The 16,506-nt window shown below is 41.5% G+C and overlaps 1 protein-coding gene across 3 annotated transcripts in view; it reads left to right on the top strand.

Annotated features, from left to right (window-relative positions):
* Positions 1-16,506, top strand: part of ZBTB21 (zinc finger and BTB domain containing 21) — a 32,018-nt gene continuing 15,512 nt past the window's right edge. For 2 of the 3 annotated variants that reach the window (XM_058186940.1, XM_058186938.1), the window contains exons 1-2: positions 1-480; positions 16,322-16,435. The gene's annotated coding sequence lies outside the window, so the exon portion shown is untranslated. Of the gene's footprint in view, positions 481-8,012; positions 8,119-16,321; positions 16,436-16,506 lie in introns of those variants that run through there. The other variant, XM_058186939.1, reaches the window with a different exon arrangement.

Raw genomic sequence — 16,506 nt, 5'->3', positions numbered from 1 at the left:
CCTCTCCAAATCGTTCTTGGGCGCAGGAGACCCGGGACCGCCTGCCCCGGTTCTGTCAGCCTCAACGGTAGCGGTCGCCCGGCACCTCTTCGGCGCCCCGCAATTTCCCGGGCGGCTTTCCCACGACTGGCGTCGTTGTCTCGGTCGCAGCATGGCCCGGCGGCGCTTCCCAAAGGGGAGAGGAAGGGAACCACCGCGCGGGAGGGGAATCTCCCCTCAGGGCTCTTCGTCGTAAGCCGCGTCGCCTCCCCCACCCTCCATCCCAGACTGAGAATCGGGCGCGTTCCCCCTCCTCCATCCGGCTAACCTCGACCAATCGAAAAGATGCGCACGTGATAAGCGTTCCCAACGATGACTTCATCCCTGGTGTGGGATGACGTCAAATTCAAGATGGATGGAATCACGGCGGTGGCGGCGGCGCGCGCGGGTGAATCGTAAAAGGAGACCGCCGAAGGGGGAAGGAAAGGGGGTGCGCGGAAGGTAAGTAAGACACCCCAGCTGTTGCTCCTCTAAGGTGGGACTCCTCCTGGACAAAGGTTCGGGTTTCCCCGTGCACAAAGGCGTCTTTTCCTGACGTAACTCTGAGGTATATTTTTCCCCTACCGAGTAGGGCTGCGGTCTTAAGCTCCTGTGTGCGCCTGCGCCAGTTACAAAACGAGTTCTTACCCCTTCACAGCGCATGCGTGGGTCCTAATAGACGCGTTCACGCTGTGGCATACGTTCGCGTCGTTGCTTTTATTAGGTACCTAGCGCGCATGTCTGTTGCCCATTTTTAGCTCATGGAGGCTTTATTTTCTGTGTTGCGCCTGCGCTTTGCCCATATAAACTAGTGTTAACCGCCTACGCGGTTAGTTTAGGAATAATAATTTGGGTGGGGTATATAATAGAGCGCAATGAGCATGCGCCGAAAATGAATGTGCAGTACTGGGCTTTGAATCGTATGATGTCATTTTGGGCAACACATAATTGGGCCAGCCTCGTTCTCCGCGGAAAGGAAGGGTGGGTGTTGATGTGTTAAGTTTCAGGGTTCATTAATATTTTATGCTTTTTATTCCTATCAGCGCAACCATTTCTGAGCCCTCAAGTGTTGAAATTCAGCTCCTAAAATTCCCAGACTGGATAGGAATTATTTATTATTTATTATTCATTTACTATGAATAAATAATTATGAAAGTTAAAGGTCAAATACCCGAGGGACATTATAATTTGAGAAAGTTGTGTTAGCCAGAGATAACAAAATTTCAATTGGGAGGTCTTGGAATACAGCCTGTACCAGGTACAAGTACTTCCTTTAAACTTGTCTTCCCTTAATAATATTCTCAAGGTGTATTTAACTTATACTGTGATGATTGGGAATTATAACATTCTTATACATTTTAGAAGAGCATCTGTTTGACCTGTATATGGGCTACTTTTCACATTGCAGGTTGCCGGGAAACCAGACATGATTAGAAGCACTGGTAAAAATCAAATCTGTAGGGGGTTTTGAATTTCAATAAAATACAATGCAATGCAATACAATACAATTCTTTATTGGCCAAGTGTGATTGGACACACAAGGAATTTGTCTTTGGTGCATATGCTCTCAGTGAACATAAAAAGAAAAGATACATTTTTTAAAGAATCATAAGATACTACACTTAATGATAATCATAAGGTACAAATAAGCAATCAAATCATACTGGGAAGCAATATAAATCGTAATGATACAGCAACAAGTTACAGTCATACAGTCATAAGTGGGAGGAGATGGGTGATAGGAACAATGAGAAGATTAATAATAATGAGTGATATTATGAGTGATAACTGATTAATTATGTTTCTAGTGTCAGTACTACTAAGGACTGATTAGTTGCAGCTGAGTGTAAAAAAATTTCATACTTATTATCAGCCAATATGTGTTTCTATAGAAGCCCACTGAATAAAATACAGAGAAGACAAAATCTGTCGCGATTAGTGGGAAGGAGAGGGAGCAGAGAGGTATGGGGGAGATTTGTATTTGAACAATACAGAGACAGTCATCAATCGCAGTAGACCAAGGATAGGAAGTCTGCAACTGTCTATGTATCTACGACTATAATTTCCACAGTCCCTTGTCACTGATCTTGCTGCCTAGGGATCATCATGAGTATTGCAGTTCAAATTAACTGGCAGACTTTCAGCTCATACTTTTTTTAATCTGGTCTCCAGCAGCAACCCATTGCACAGAGGAGGCAAATTCAGGAAAATAAAATCCACTACAAAACTCAATTTCATCAGCATTATGGTTGCCTTCAAAGGGCCAGTAGTTGAGTCACCATGACTAGGTGGGCGTGGCTGGTTGGGCGTGGTCTGCTTGACATTGCTCAGTAGGCATGGCTAATTCGGGACGGCTGGGTCGGGACAGAATAAGTCGCACTGGCTAACTTGATGTGGGGACAATTCTGTGCCTCACAAGCTCCTCGCCTCCCCCAAACTGCTGGCATGATTGGCAATTTGCAAGCTCAGATATGGATAAAAGTCTCCAAGCTTGGAATGGTGTATATGTGTGTATGTGTATGCATAGCACACCAAAGGAGACATTCAATCCCAGAAATGGTGGTGTTTTCCTGTCTGGTGCCTCCTTCCAGCAAAGCAGGAGGTGGAGGACGACACTACTGTGTATGTAAGCTCAGAGGAGAAAGTTTGCAGCAAGCAGTTTCCTCCGAGTCCAACTTCTGCCTTGACAGATCCCTGGAGAGCAAGAGGAGGAGGCAAGGAAGCAGCGCTCCCTGATCCTACATGAGGGAGGCTGGCCCTTCTCGAAAGGGAATCAATGTTTCCAATCGTGTGTGCTAAGGATACTGGCTTGTTGGGGCAGCTTTCCCTCACTCAGTTCCCCCGCCAGCCAATCTTCCTCTCCAGACGTCTGTATTTTCACATGCAGCAGCATTGTCCTCCACCTCCTATTGGGGGTTGGGGGGGGCAGGCAAGGCTGGAAGGGGGGGATCCGGAGGTCTCTAGCAGAGGAAGATGAGACAAGGGTGAGTGCAAAACCTAGTCCACCAGAGGAGCCTTGCCATCCCTCTCGGGCCATATGGAGGACCCCCAGATGGCAGCATGGGCTGCTCGGAGCCTTGAGCAGCAGAGGGCAAGCACCCAGCCTGGCCCTCGAGCTCCCGGGGCACCAGGACCCCACAGCCCAGCTTTCCACGACTGGCGTCGTTGTCTCGGTCGCAGCATGGCCCGGAATTAATTAATTAATTAATTAATTAATTAATTAATTAATTAATTAATTAATTAATTAATTAATTAATTAATTAATTAATTAATTAATTAATTAATTAATTAATTAATTAATTAATTAATTAATTAATTAATTAATTAATTAATTAATTAATTAATTAATTAATAAATAAATGTTTAGTTACAAGCCAGTAACATAAGCAGATGGGACTTTGCAATTTGTATTATTTGAAATTTCTGGGTGGTCTTTAAAGGCAATCCTATGAAAATTTTACTAAGGTACATGTGAAGTGACATGAACAAATCGTTAGTGCCCCCTATTGTACAGGATGCACAACTTAATTTGAGCAAAGGCCCTACTGGTCATAGCTTCCATCTTCAAGGTCATGTGTTAAGAGGATCTCCAAACTGTGAAGTTGCTCTCCATAGGGATGCATAATACAAATAGTTTATATCTTATGCTTTGGTATTGCTATTGCATTTGTGTGGTTTCTTTTATTAAAAGGGGGGCTCCTTTTCTCCTATTAGTATTTCTTGGTTCAGATTTTTGTTTGTTTGTCTTTAGTCTTTGTTTCTTTCAGTTTATCTTTTGTATCTTTTAACAAATATTCATGTTGATGGTATCTTACATTGGATGATCTTTCCCATTGGCTTTATATGATTACAATAATTTCCGCTTAAGAATATTGAATATAGTTAAATACAAAACTTCAGCTGATAAATTCAACAATTCAAAACCTTGCAAGTTGAGTTATAGAGCAACTTGGCATTTGTAAGCAATTATGGAAAACAGCAGTGGCCAAGGGACTGGAAAAGATAAATTCATACTCCAATACAAGAAAAGGGCAGTGGTAAAAAAAAAATCCAAACATGAAACACTTGCATTCTCATAATAGTCAAGATTTTACAATCCAGACTACTGCAGAATGTGGAACAAAAATTGTCAAGATACAGAATTTATGTTCAGAAAACACTTCAGATCACATTGGTAACATGGAAAAGACAAGACAGTTCCAAAACGACTAGTTTATTGATTATACAATGGCTTTTGACTGTATAGTCCTTTCAACATAGGTATATCAGACCACTTCACCTGCTCATTAAGGAATGTATGAGATGACCCAAAGGAAAAAAAATGAAGCAAAATCTAAAGCATACTGTACATGAATCAAAACTGGGAAAGGGATGCACCTAAATGCTTTATTTAACTTATATGCAGAATATATGAGAAATTTAATGACTTCTAAATATTGTGGCTGGTTCAGAGCACTTATGAAATAAAAGCTCAACGATAGATTTAGTCATTGTAAAATTAATTTAATAAACTGATATATTAATCTCATAGTTTTAAATCACTATTAAAATCAGGTTATTGTGCTATTAGTAACTGTAATTGGTATGCCTCAAATTTTAACTTATAAACCAGAATAAAAAATTACAATAATGGAAAACATGTAGGTCATACCTCTCCCTCCTCTCACAACTACTTACTGGACCCATTCAGGAAACAGCAGAACTGCTATAAAATGTTCTTTACCCCCAGTCTTCATAGGCAGGCCCAAATACTATGGCTAACACTATAAAAACACCTGCAAACTTTAGTGTCTATAGAAGGTGGCCATGCTTTCTTCACTCCTGTCCTGCCATGAATCATTCTTGAAAGCAAGCAAAGGAGTTTCAGTGAATTTTGTTTGCTAAAGATTTAAATGAACCATTTCTTCCACAGTTCTACATAACTGTTGTCCCATCACCTTCCCATTGAGGACAATCAGTACAGCATAATACTTGTTAATCTTCTTAGTATTTATTGCATGGTGAACTTGTTCTGTACTGTGCTCACCTATCTGCTAGTAATGAAACCAAAGCAGGTCCCTTGAGAAGGGCTGTGGCTCTAGTGCCATTTTCCCATTTGTCTGTTGCCTGAAGCCATCTTTCTTTCTCCCTATCTGCTTTAATTAACCATAAGGAGAAGGTCAAGCACATAAATGACAGAGTTAGGACCAAGTGAACTGTCTACTAGCTTGGGTTCCACAGCCTCAAAAAGGTCCAGATAACAGCAAATGGTATTATCTCATCAAGTTTTATCCACCTGGCTGCTAATCTAGCACATGTGAGCAATTTTATCTGTTAAAATGATTAGCAAAAATCACATTTTAAATCTTATGGCCCACCTCTTCCAAGAACTTTTTCATATCCCTATAAAATATGTATTAACAAATGGAAAACCTGAAGGAATGTAAATAATTTTGAATGGAAGGCTTTCTGTGGAATGAACATTTTTCTACATTTAATTAAGAATATTGAATATAGTTAAATACAAAACTTCAGCTGATAAATTCAACAATTCAAAACCTTGCAAGTTGAGTTATAGAGCAACTTGGCATTTGTAAGCAATTATGGAAAACAGCAGTGGCCAAGGGACTGGAAAAGATAAATTCATACTCCAATACAAGAAAAGGGCAGTGGTAAAAAAAAATCCAAACATGAAACACTTGCATTCTCATAATAGTCAAGATTTTACAATCCAGACTACTGCAGAATGTGGAACAAAAATTGTCAAGATACAGAATTTATGTTCAAAAAACACTTCAGATCACATTGGTAACATGGAAAAGACAAGACAGTTCCAAAACGACTAGTTTATTGATTATACAATGGCTTTTGACTGTATAGTCCTTTAAACATAGGTATATCAGACCACTTCACCTGCTCATTATGCTCATCTCATTATGTATGAGATGACCCAAAGGAAAAAAAATGAAGCAAAATCTAAAGCATACTGTACATGAATCAAAACTGGGAAAGGGATGCACCTAAATGCTTTATTTAACTTATATGCAGAATATATGAGAAATTTAATGAGGACTTCTAAATATTGTGGCTGGTTCAGAGCACTTATGAAATAAAAGCTCAACGATAGATTTAGTCATTGTAAAATTAATTTAATAAACTGATATATTAATCTCATAGTTTTAAATCACTATTAAAATCAGGTTATTGTGCTATTAGTAACTGTAATTGGTATGCCTCAAATTTTAACTTATATGCAGAATATATGAGAAATTTAATGACTTCTAAATATTGTGGCTGGTTCAGAGCACTTATGAAATAAAAGCTCAACGATAGATTTAGTCATTGTAAAATTAATTTAATAAACTGATATATTAATCTCATAGTTTTAAATCACTATTAAAATCAGGTTATTGTGCTATTAGTAACTGTAATTGGTATGCCTCAAATTTTAACTTATATGCAGAATATATGAGAAATTTAATGAGGACTTCTAAATATTGTGGCTGGTTCAGAGCACTTATGAAATAAAAGCTCAACGATAGATTTAGTCATTGTAAAATTAATTTAATAAACTGATATATTAATCTCATAGTTTTAAATCACTATTAAAATCAGGTTATTGTGCTATTAGTAACTGTAATTGGTATGCCTCAAATTTTAACTTATACTGTGATGATTGGGAATTATAACGTTCTTATACATTTTAGAAGAGCATCTGTTTGACCTGTATATGGGCTACTTTTCACATTGCAGGTTGCCGGGAAACCAGACATGATTAGAAGCACTGGTAAAAATCAAATCTGTAGGGGGTTTTGAATTTCAATAAAATACAATGCAATGCAATACAATACAATTCTTTATTGGCCAAGTGTGATTGGACACACAAGGAATTTGTCTTTGGTGCATATGCTCTCAGTGAACATAAAAAGAAAAGATACATTTTTTAAAGAATCATAAGATACTACACTTAATGATAATCATAAGGTACAAAGACAATTAAAGCTATGGTATACTATACTAAGGCAGGACTTCCCTCAGACTCTCCCTCTCATTTCAATCTGCTTGCTTGCTTGCTTGCTTCCTTCCTTCCTTCCTGTCTTCCTTCCTTCCCTGCCTCCCTCCTCCTCATTCCCATCTCCTTCCTCCCTCCCTCTGTGCCCAGAAAGGAATGAGGGGAGGGGGAGAGGTTGGCAGCACTGCCAGTGGCTGTGCCAATGGTGGCTGTGGCTTTCCCATGTGGAGGCGGGGGCAATCCCAGTGAAAGGGAAGTGCTTGTGGGCCATGGAGGCTCTTTTGGCTTACACAGCACTGATCTACAGCTTCATGGCAGTCATGTAGACCGGAACACAGTCAGCCTTAGATCCCCATCCTTTGGGCATGCGGAGAGGAGGCGACAAGTACACAGGGCCAGACACCCCTGATGACTATCTTGCCCCGCAGGCTGACCATGTTCTGAGTCCTTCCCTTTCACTGGATGCCAGACCCCAAACGTTCGATGCCTCCTGTCCATGCACCTAAATATTGTGGCTGGTTCAGAGCACTTATGAAATAAAAGCTCAACGATAGATTTAGTATCTATGCATTAAAAAACAGACACATTAATACTGGTGGGATATTACTAGTGGGGAATCAGATCGCTACTATTATTGTGGAAAAAATACCGCAGCGTGGCTTTCTCAAAATACGGAATTCGGTAACTCTGCTGCCTTTCAGCTGGACTTGTCTTGAGGGCTGTAGGTTGAATTTGCTTTATTTTAGACAAGTACGGATTTCCTAGTTCTTAACCGGTTTTATTCTGCTTGCGCAGACAGGCTACAAACTTTTTTTTTTTTTAAACCTAGCATTCTGGAAGAGGCCGAGGGCTGTCACAAAAATACCCCATCTCGCCTCCTCCCACCCTCCATCCCAGACTGAGAATCGGGCGCGTTCCCCCTCCTCCATCCGGCTAACCTCGACCAATCGAAAAGATGCGCACGTGATAAGCGTTCCCAACGATGACTTCATCCCTGGTGTGGGATGACGTCAAATTCAAGATGGATGGAATCACGGCGGTGGCGGCGGCGCGCGGGTGAATCGTAAAAGGAGACCGCCGAAGGGGGAAGGAAAGGGGGTGCGCGGAAGGTAAGTAAGACACCCCAGCTGTTGCTCCTCTAAGGTGGGACTCCTCCTGGACAAAGGTTCGGGTTTCCCCGTGCACAAAGGCGTCTTTTCCTGACGTAACTCTGAGGTATATTTTTCCCCTACCGAGTAGGGCTGCGGTCTTAAGCTCCTGTGTGCGCCTGCGCCAGTTACAAAACGAGTTCTTACCCCTTCACAGCGCATGCGTGGGTCCTAATAGACGCGTTCACGCTGTGGCATACGTTCGCGTCGTTGCTTTTATTAGGTGCCTAGCGCGCATGTCTGTTGCCCATTTTTAGCTCATGGGCTTTATTTTCTGTGTGCGCCTGCGCCAGTTACAAAACGAGTTCTTACCCCTTCACAGCGCATGCGTGGGTCCTAATAGACGCGTTCACGCTGTGGCATACGTTCGCGTCGTTGCTTTTATTAGGTGCCTAGCGCGCATGTCTGTTGCCCATTTTTAGCTCATGGAGGCTTTATTTTCTGTGTTGCGCCTGCGCTTTGCCCATATAAACTAGTGTTAACCGCCTACGCGGTTAGTTTAGGAATAATAATTTGGGTGGGGTATATAATAGAGCGCAATGAGCATGCGCCGAAAATGAATGTGCAGTACTGGGCTTTGAATCGTATGATGTCATTTTGGGCAACACATAATTGGGCCAGCCTCGTTCTCCGCGGAAAGGAAGGGTGGGTGTTGATGTGTTAAGTTTCAGGGTTCATTAATATTTTATGCTTTTTATTCCTATCAGCGCAACCATTTCTGAGCCCTCAAGTGTTGAAATTCAGCTCCTAAAATTCCCAGACTGGATAGGAATTATTTATTATTCATTTACTATGAATAAATAATTATGAAAGTTAAAGGTCAAATACCCGAGGGACATTATAATTTGAGAAAGTTGTGTTAGCCAGAGATAACAAAATTTCAATTGGGAGGTCTTGGAATACAGCCTGTACCAGGTACAAGTACTTCCTTTAAACTTGTCTTCCCTTAATAATATTCTCAAGGTGTATTTAACTTATACTGTGATGATTGGGAATTATAACGTTCTTATACATTTTAGAAGAGCATCTGTTTGACCTGTATATGGGCTACTTTTCACATTGCAGGTTGCCGGGAAACCAGACATGATTAGAAGCACTGGTAAAAATCAAATCTGTAGGGGGTTTTGAATTTCAATAAAATACAATGCAATGCAATACAATACAATTCTTTATTGGCCAAGTGTGATTGGACACACAAGGAATTTGTCTTTGGTGCATATGCTCTCAGTGAACATAAAAAGAAAAGATACATTAGCAAATAAGAAAGAGTTCCAAGGTTAAGAGGAAACTGTTGGGCAGAGCTTTGTGACTTACAGTAGTAATGAAATCTGTTTGTCAGTGTTGTTTCTTTTAGAAGTACAGATGCAAAATTTGAGTGGGAATTCACATAACTGGCTGGCTCAAACATTAGAGATTATAGTTAGAAGTGAATCCAACCAAGGTAGTTCTGTTCTGGGATTCACAAACAAGTTCACCTAATTTCAGTGTTCCAGTTAGGACTCCTCAGATGTTGTTTAAATAACATAAACAATCGCTGATTTAGCCCAACTGTCCATCAAAGGAAAGTCTTAAGTGCATACAATCATTTGTATATATGCTGAATCTGAGTTTCAAAAGAGCAATTATTTGTAGCAGGTGGGTGAATTATTTCTAATGGGCATGAACTGAGCATTCAGAATACCTAACATATGACTAGGGTTTGTTTACCATTGTATCCAGAAAAAAAAGCTGACTATAATTTTGTAATTAAATCTCTATAGTATTCTACTTTTTTGTTACCTATTGTGTTCAGTTTATGTTTTTTTATTGATCATGTGCCCTACCGAGTAGGGCTGCGGTCTTAAGCTCCTGTGTGCGCCTGCGCCAGTTACAAAACGAGTTCTTACCCCTTCACAGCGCATGCGTGGGTCCTAATAGACGCGTTCACGCTGTGGCATACGTTCGCGTCGTTGCTTTTATTAGGTGCCTAGCGCGCATGTCTGTTGCCCATTTTAGCTCATGGAGGCTTTATTTTCTGTGTTGCGCCTGCGCCAGTTACAAAACGAGTTCTTACCCCTTCACAGCGCATGCGTGGGTCCTAATAGACGCGTTCACGCTGTGGCATACGTTCGCGTCGTTGCTTTTATTAGGTACCTAGCGCGCATGTCTGTTGCCCATTTTAGCTCATGGGCTTTATTTTCTGTGTTGCGCCTGCGCCAGTTACAAAACGAGTTCTTACCCCTTCACAGCGCATGCGTGGGTCCTAATAGACGCGTTCACGCTGTGGCATACGTTCGCGTCGTTGCTTTTATTAGGTACCTAGCGCGCATGTCTGTTGCCCATTTTAGCTCATGGAGGCTTTATTTTCTGTGTTGCGCCTGCGCCAGTTACAAAACGAGTTCTTACCCCTTCACAGCGCATGCGTGGGTCCTAATAGACGCGTTCACGCTGTGGCATACGTTCGCGTCGTTGCTTTTATTAGGTACCTAGCGCGCATGTCTGTTGCCCATTTTAGCTCATGGAGGCTTTATTTTCTGTGTTGCGCCTGCGCCAGTTACAAAACGAGTTCTTACCCCTTCACAGCGCATGCGTGGGTCCTAATAGACGCGTTCACGCTGTGGCATACGTTCGCGTCGTTGCTTTTATTAGGTACCTAGCGCGCATGTCTGTTGCCCATTTTTAGCTCATGGAGGCTTTATTTTCTGTGTTGCGCCTGCGCTTTGCCCATATAAACTAGTGTTAACCGCCTACGCGGTTAGTTTAGGAATAATAATTTGGGTGGGGTATATAATAGAGCGCAATGAGCATGCGCCGAAAATGAATGTGCAGTACTGGGCTTTGAATCGTATGATGTCATTTTGGGCAACACATAATTGGGCCAGCCTCGTTCTCCGCGGAAAGGAAGGGTGGGTGTTGATGTGTTAAGTTTCAGGGTTCATTAATATTTTATGCTTTTTATTCCTATCAGCGCAACCATTTCTGAGCCCTCAAGTGTTGAAATTCAGCTCCTAAAATTCCCAGACTGGATAGGAATTATTTATTATTCATTTACTATGAATAAATAATTATGAAAGTTAAAGGTCAAATACCCGAGGGACATTATAATTTGAGAAAGTTGTGTTAGCCAGAGATAACAAAATTTCAATTGGGAGGTCTTGGAATACAGCCTGTACCAGGTACAAGTACTTCCTTTAAACTTGTCTTCCCTTAATAATATTCTCAAGGTGTATTTAACTTATACTGTGATGATTGGGAATTATAACATTCTTATACATTTTAGAAGAGCATCTGTTTGACCTGTATATGGGCTACTTTTCACATTGCAGGTTGCCGGGAAACCAGACATGATTAGAAGCACTGGTAAAAATCAAATCTGTAGGGGGTTTTGAATTTCAATAAAATACAATGCAATGCAATACAATACAATTCTTTATTGGCCAAGTGTGATTGGACACACAAGGAATTTGTCTTTGGTGCATATGCTCTCAGTGAACATAAAAAGAAAAGATACATTTTTTAAAGAATCATAAGATACTACACTTAATGATAATCATAAGGTACAAATAAGCAATCAAATCATACTGGGAAGCAATATAAATCGTAATGATACAGCAACAAGTTACAGTCATACAGTCATAAGTGGGAGGAGATGGGTGATAGGAACAATGAGAAGATTAATAATAATGAGTGATATTATGAGTGATAACTGATTAATTATGTTTCTAGTGTCAGTACTACTAAGGACTGATTAGTTGCAGCTGAGTGTAAAAAAATTTCATACTTACATCATCAGCCAATATGTGTTTCTATAGAAGCCCACTGAATAAAATACAGAGAAGACAAAATCTGTCGCGATTAGTGGGAAGGAGAGGGAGCAGAGAGGTATGGGGGAGATTTGTATTTGAACAATACAGAGACAGTCATCAATCGCAGTAGACCAAGGATAGGAAGTCTGCAACTGTCTATGTATCTACGACTATAATTTCCACAGTCCCTTGTCACTGATCTTGCTGCCTAGGGATCATCATGAGTATTGCAGTTCAAATTAACTGGCAGACTTTCAGCTCATACTTTTTTTAATCTGGTCTCCAGCAGCAACCCATTGCACAGAGGAGGCAAATTCAGGAAAATAAAATCCACTACAAAACTCAATTTCATCAGCATTATGGTTGCCTTCAAAGGGCCAGTAGTTGAGTCACCATGACTAGGTGGGCGTGGCTGGTTGGGCGTGGTCTGCTTGACATTGCTCAGTAGGCATGGCTAATTCGGGACGGCTGGGTCGGGACAGAATAAGTCGCACTGGCTAACTTGATGTGGGGACAATTCTGTGCCTCACAAGCTCCTCGCCTCCCCCAAACTGCTGGCATGATTGGCAATTTGCAAGCTCAGATATGGATAAAAGTCTCCAAGCTTGGAATGGTGTATGTGTGTGTATGTGTATGCATAGCACACCAAAGGAGACATTCAATCCCAGAAATGGTGTTTTCCTGTCTGGTGCCTCCTTCCAGCAAAGCAGGAGGTGGAGGACGACACTACTGTGTATGTAAGCTCAGAGGAGAAAGTTTGCAGCAAGCAGTTTCCTCCGAGTCCAACTTCTGCCTTGACAGATCCCTGGAGAGCAAGAGGAGGAGGCAAGGAAGCAGCGCTCCCTGATCCTACATGAGGGAGGCTGGCCCTTCTCGAAAGGGAATCAATGTTTCCAATCGTGTGTGCTAAGGATACTGGCTTGTTGGGGCAGCTTTCCCTCACTCAGTTCCCCCGCCAGCCAATCTTCCTCTCCAGACGTCTGTATTTTCACATGCAGCAGCATTGTCCTCCACCTCCTATTGGGGGTTGGGGGGGGCAGGCAAGGCTGGAAGGGGGGGATCCGGAGGTCTCTAGCAGAGGAAGATGAGACAAGGGTGAGTGCCAAAACCTAGTCCACCAGAGGAGCCTTGCCATCCCTCTCGGACCATATGGAGGACCCCCAGATGGCAGCATGGGCTGCTCGGAGCCTTGAGCAGCAGAGGGCAAGCACCCAGCCTGGCCCTCGAGCTCCCGGGGCACCAGGACCCCACAGCCCAGCTTACCCGAGGGAGCGCCCAGCTGCACTTATCTCCATGAGGCTCCTGTCGCTATGCTTACTCCCCTTGGCCAGGTTGCTTATTGTGGGAAGGGAAAAGTGATGGATTAGAGGGAAGTCCACTGTCTTTCCATGTGAGGAGACCAAGTTTTGTAACCAAAGCATCCTGAGTGATAGGATGGAAGACTACCATGACAGGATAGAAGGAGGGGGCAAAGGAATGGCAAAAGGGCAGCAAGACTGCTGATGGCCAAATGCTATCAGATGATTCATACCCTGGTCAGTGTCTCTTCACACTTCTACCATCAGGCAAAAGACATCAAAGCATAGCCAGCCGAACAAATAGGTTTAAAAATAGTTTCTATTCTTGGGCTGTCAGACTCTTAAACACAACCACAATCACTCAATGCACATGCGGAAATGAATGACTAGTTTTTCTTTTTCTTCCCCCCCTAATTACTTGCATAGGGATTATTCTTTATACTATTAATGTTGTTTGTATTTTTTGTCATGGATTGCACAAGTGAGGCTAAAACCAATTTCGTTGTATACATGATGTACAAAGACAATTAAAGCTATGGTATACTATACTAAGGCAGGACTTCCCTCAGACTCTCCCTCTCATTTCAATTTGCTTGCTTGCTTGCTTGCTTGCTTGCTTCCTTCCTTCCTTCCTTCCTGTCTTCCTGTCTTCCTTCCTTCCCTGCCTCCATCTCTCTCTCATTCCAATCTCCATCCCTTTCTCCTTCCCTTTCCCCCTTTCCTGCCTCCCTCCTCCTCATTCCCATCTCCTTCCTCCCTCCCTCTGTGCCCAGAAAGGGATGAGGGGAGGGGGAGAGGTTGGCAGCACTGCCAGTGGCTGTGCCAATGGTGGCTGTGGCTTTCCCATGTGGAGGCGGGGGCAATCCCAGTGAAAGGGAAGTGCTTGTGGGCCATGGAGGCTCTTTTGGCTTACACAGCACTGATCTACAGCTTCATGGCAGTCATGTAGACCGGAACACAGTCAGCCTTAGATCCCCATCCCTTGGGCATGCGGAGAGGAGGCGACAAGTACACAGGGCCAGACACCCCTGATGACTATCTTGCTCCGCAGGCTGACCATGTTCTGAGTCCTTCCCTTTCACTGGATGCCAGACCCCAAACGTTCGATGCCTCCTGTCCATGCACCTACAGTGGGGTAGGCGAAGGCAGCAGGGGCCAGCCAATCACTGTCTCCAGGGAGGCCCCTTGGGCCAGATCTAACCACATTGCGGGCCAGATGTGGCCCGCAGGCCTTATATTTGACATGTCTGCACTACAAACTTGAGCTAAATGAGCTCAACTGCCTCCTAATCTGCCTTGCATTTAAGAATACAACTACTCTACAACTGCAGTTAGCAATTCTACTTTTAATGCCTCAGTGGCGCTAAGTTAATAGTAAAAATAGTTTGAAAACAACACAATATAATTATTTACATATATTAAGCAAAAAAAGTCCAGATATGTTGGACAATAAACCTCAGATGTTTAATCCAATGCAAAAAAATTGAGAGCTCTTACAGTTTATTTTCAGAAGATCCACACTATTATCTATCATATTTAGCTAGTCTCAAGGAAAGTTGAAGGAGGCATTAGCAAATAAGAAAGAGTTCCAAGGTTAAGAGGAAACTGTTGGGCAGAGCTTTGTGACTTACAGTAGTAATGAAATCTGTTTGTCAGTGTTGTTTCTTTTAGAAGTACAGGTGCAAAATTTGAGTGGGAATTCACATACCTGGGTGGCTCAAACATTAGAGACTATAGTTAGAAGTGAATCCAACCAAGGTAGTTCTGTTCTGGGATTCACAAACAAGTTCACCTAATTTCAGTGTTCCAGTTAGGACTCCTCAGATGTTGTTTAAATAACATAAACAATTGCTGATTTAGCCCAACTGTCCATCAAAGGAAAGTCTTAAGTGCATACAATCATTTGTATATATGCTGAATCTGAGTTTCAAAAGAGCAATTATTTGTAGCAGGTGGGTGAATTATTTCTAATGGGCATGAACTGAGCATTCAGAATACCTAACATATGACTAGGGTTTGTTTACCATTGTATCCAGAAAAAAAAGCTGACTATAATTTTGTAATTAAATCTCTATAGTATTCTACTTTTTTGTTACCTATTGTGTTCAGTTTATGTTTTTTTTTATTGATCATGTGCCATCAAGTCAGTTTCATGTCTTAGCAACCACATAGATTCAATTGCAAATCATTTTATATTTTGTAGCTTTTGTTTTTTGGGGGGGTGGGGGGGTTAAAATACTAGTGTAGATCAAATTGCCTTCTGCTCAATATTCATTGATGCCTTTGTCACTGTCACTACAATGATCATTTGTCTCCAGCGTTTTCCTATATAACAGATGCCCAATATAGGTGCCTTCTTGCTTTAGCTGGACATATGAGATGACTTTCATGAAGGGAATATAAACATGTACACATATATACACATTTACGTGGCATGCATTCCTGGCTTTCTTTAGGAACACACACACCCTACCATGATCAGGCACCATAGCAGGAGTTAAGGGCAAGGAATTGTTAGTGTAATTAATCATAGGAAAATACAATCAAAACATGAAATAAAGATATCAGTTAAGATATTAGATATATTAAGCAGTAAGTAGCAGTTATCAATTTGCATTTCTTTGGGCCAAACTGAGATGTTACTTCAAGTCCAAAAGCTTGTCTGACCAAGAACATATTTTTTCAAGAAGAACATCAAATATTGAATTAGTTTTGCTTCTTTAACCAAGAGTTCCAAAATCTCTTGAAAGATCCCTTTCAGGTCCTCAGAAATGTACTCTACTGAGGGTAGGACAGAAAAAGACGAGGTTTTTTGGAGATTTTTGAAATAAATCAGACTCATCTGAGAATGAATCTAGTTCCATTGCTTTAAAGAGTTAGAAGTTATAACCAACTACTTTGAACTGTTTCCAAAACAGATTGTTTCCTACTGAAATTGCATTCTGCAAAGAGAAGTCCTCAAGAAAACCATTTTTAGTATGGTTCTTCTTACATGTTCAAGGAGCAGTAATTACTCAGAAAATTCTTTTGGATGTTAATTTTGTTTTACAATAGACATAATTTCTTTTTTCCCCATAACAGACTACATGGCATAAAGAATTCAAAGTCATTGCCAATTAAGGAGTAAATGCAGTCCTGAATCTAAGATTTCTCTTGTTTGGAAGTGTTTTCAAGAAGAAGAAAAAAGCATTTCTGGTACGTTCCATTTATCTTTAGTAGTATGAATTTAGGATTAAATTTCTTGATTTCCTTTGGTATTTCAGTTG

This window comes from Ahaetulla prasina, chromosome 5, assembly GCF_028640845.1.
Source record: "Ahaetulla prasina isolate Xishuangbanna chromosome 5, ASM2864084v1, whole genome shotgun sequence".
Taxonomy (NCBI): domain Eukaryota; kingdom Metazoa; phylum Chordata; class Lepidosauria; order Squamata; family Colubridae; genus Ahaetulla; species Ahaetulla prasina.
The sequence above is the reverse complement of the archived record's forward strand: the minus strand, read 5'-3'. Positions and strand labels throughout refer to the sequence as shown.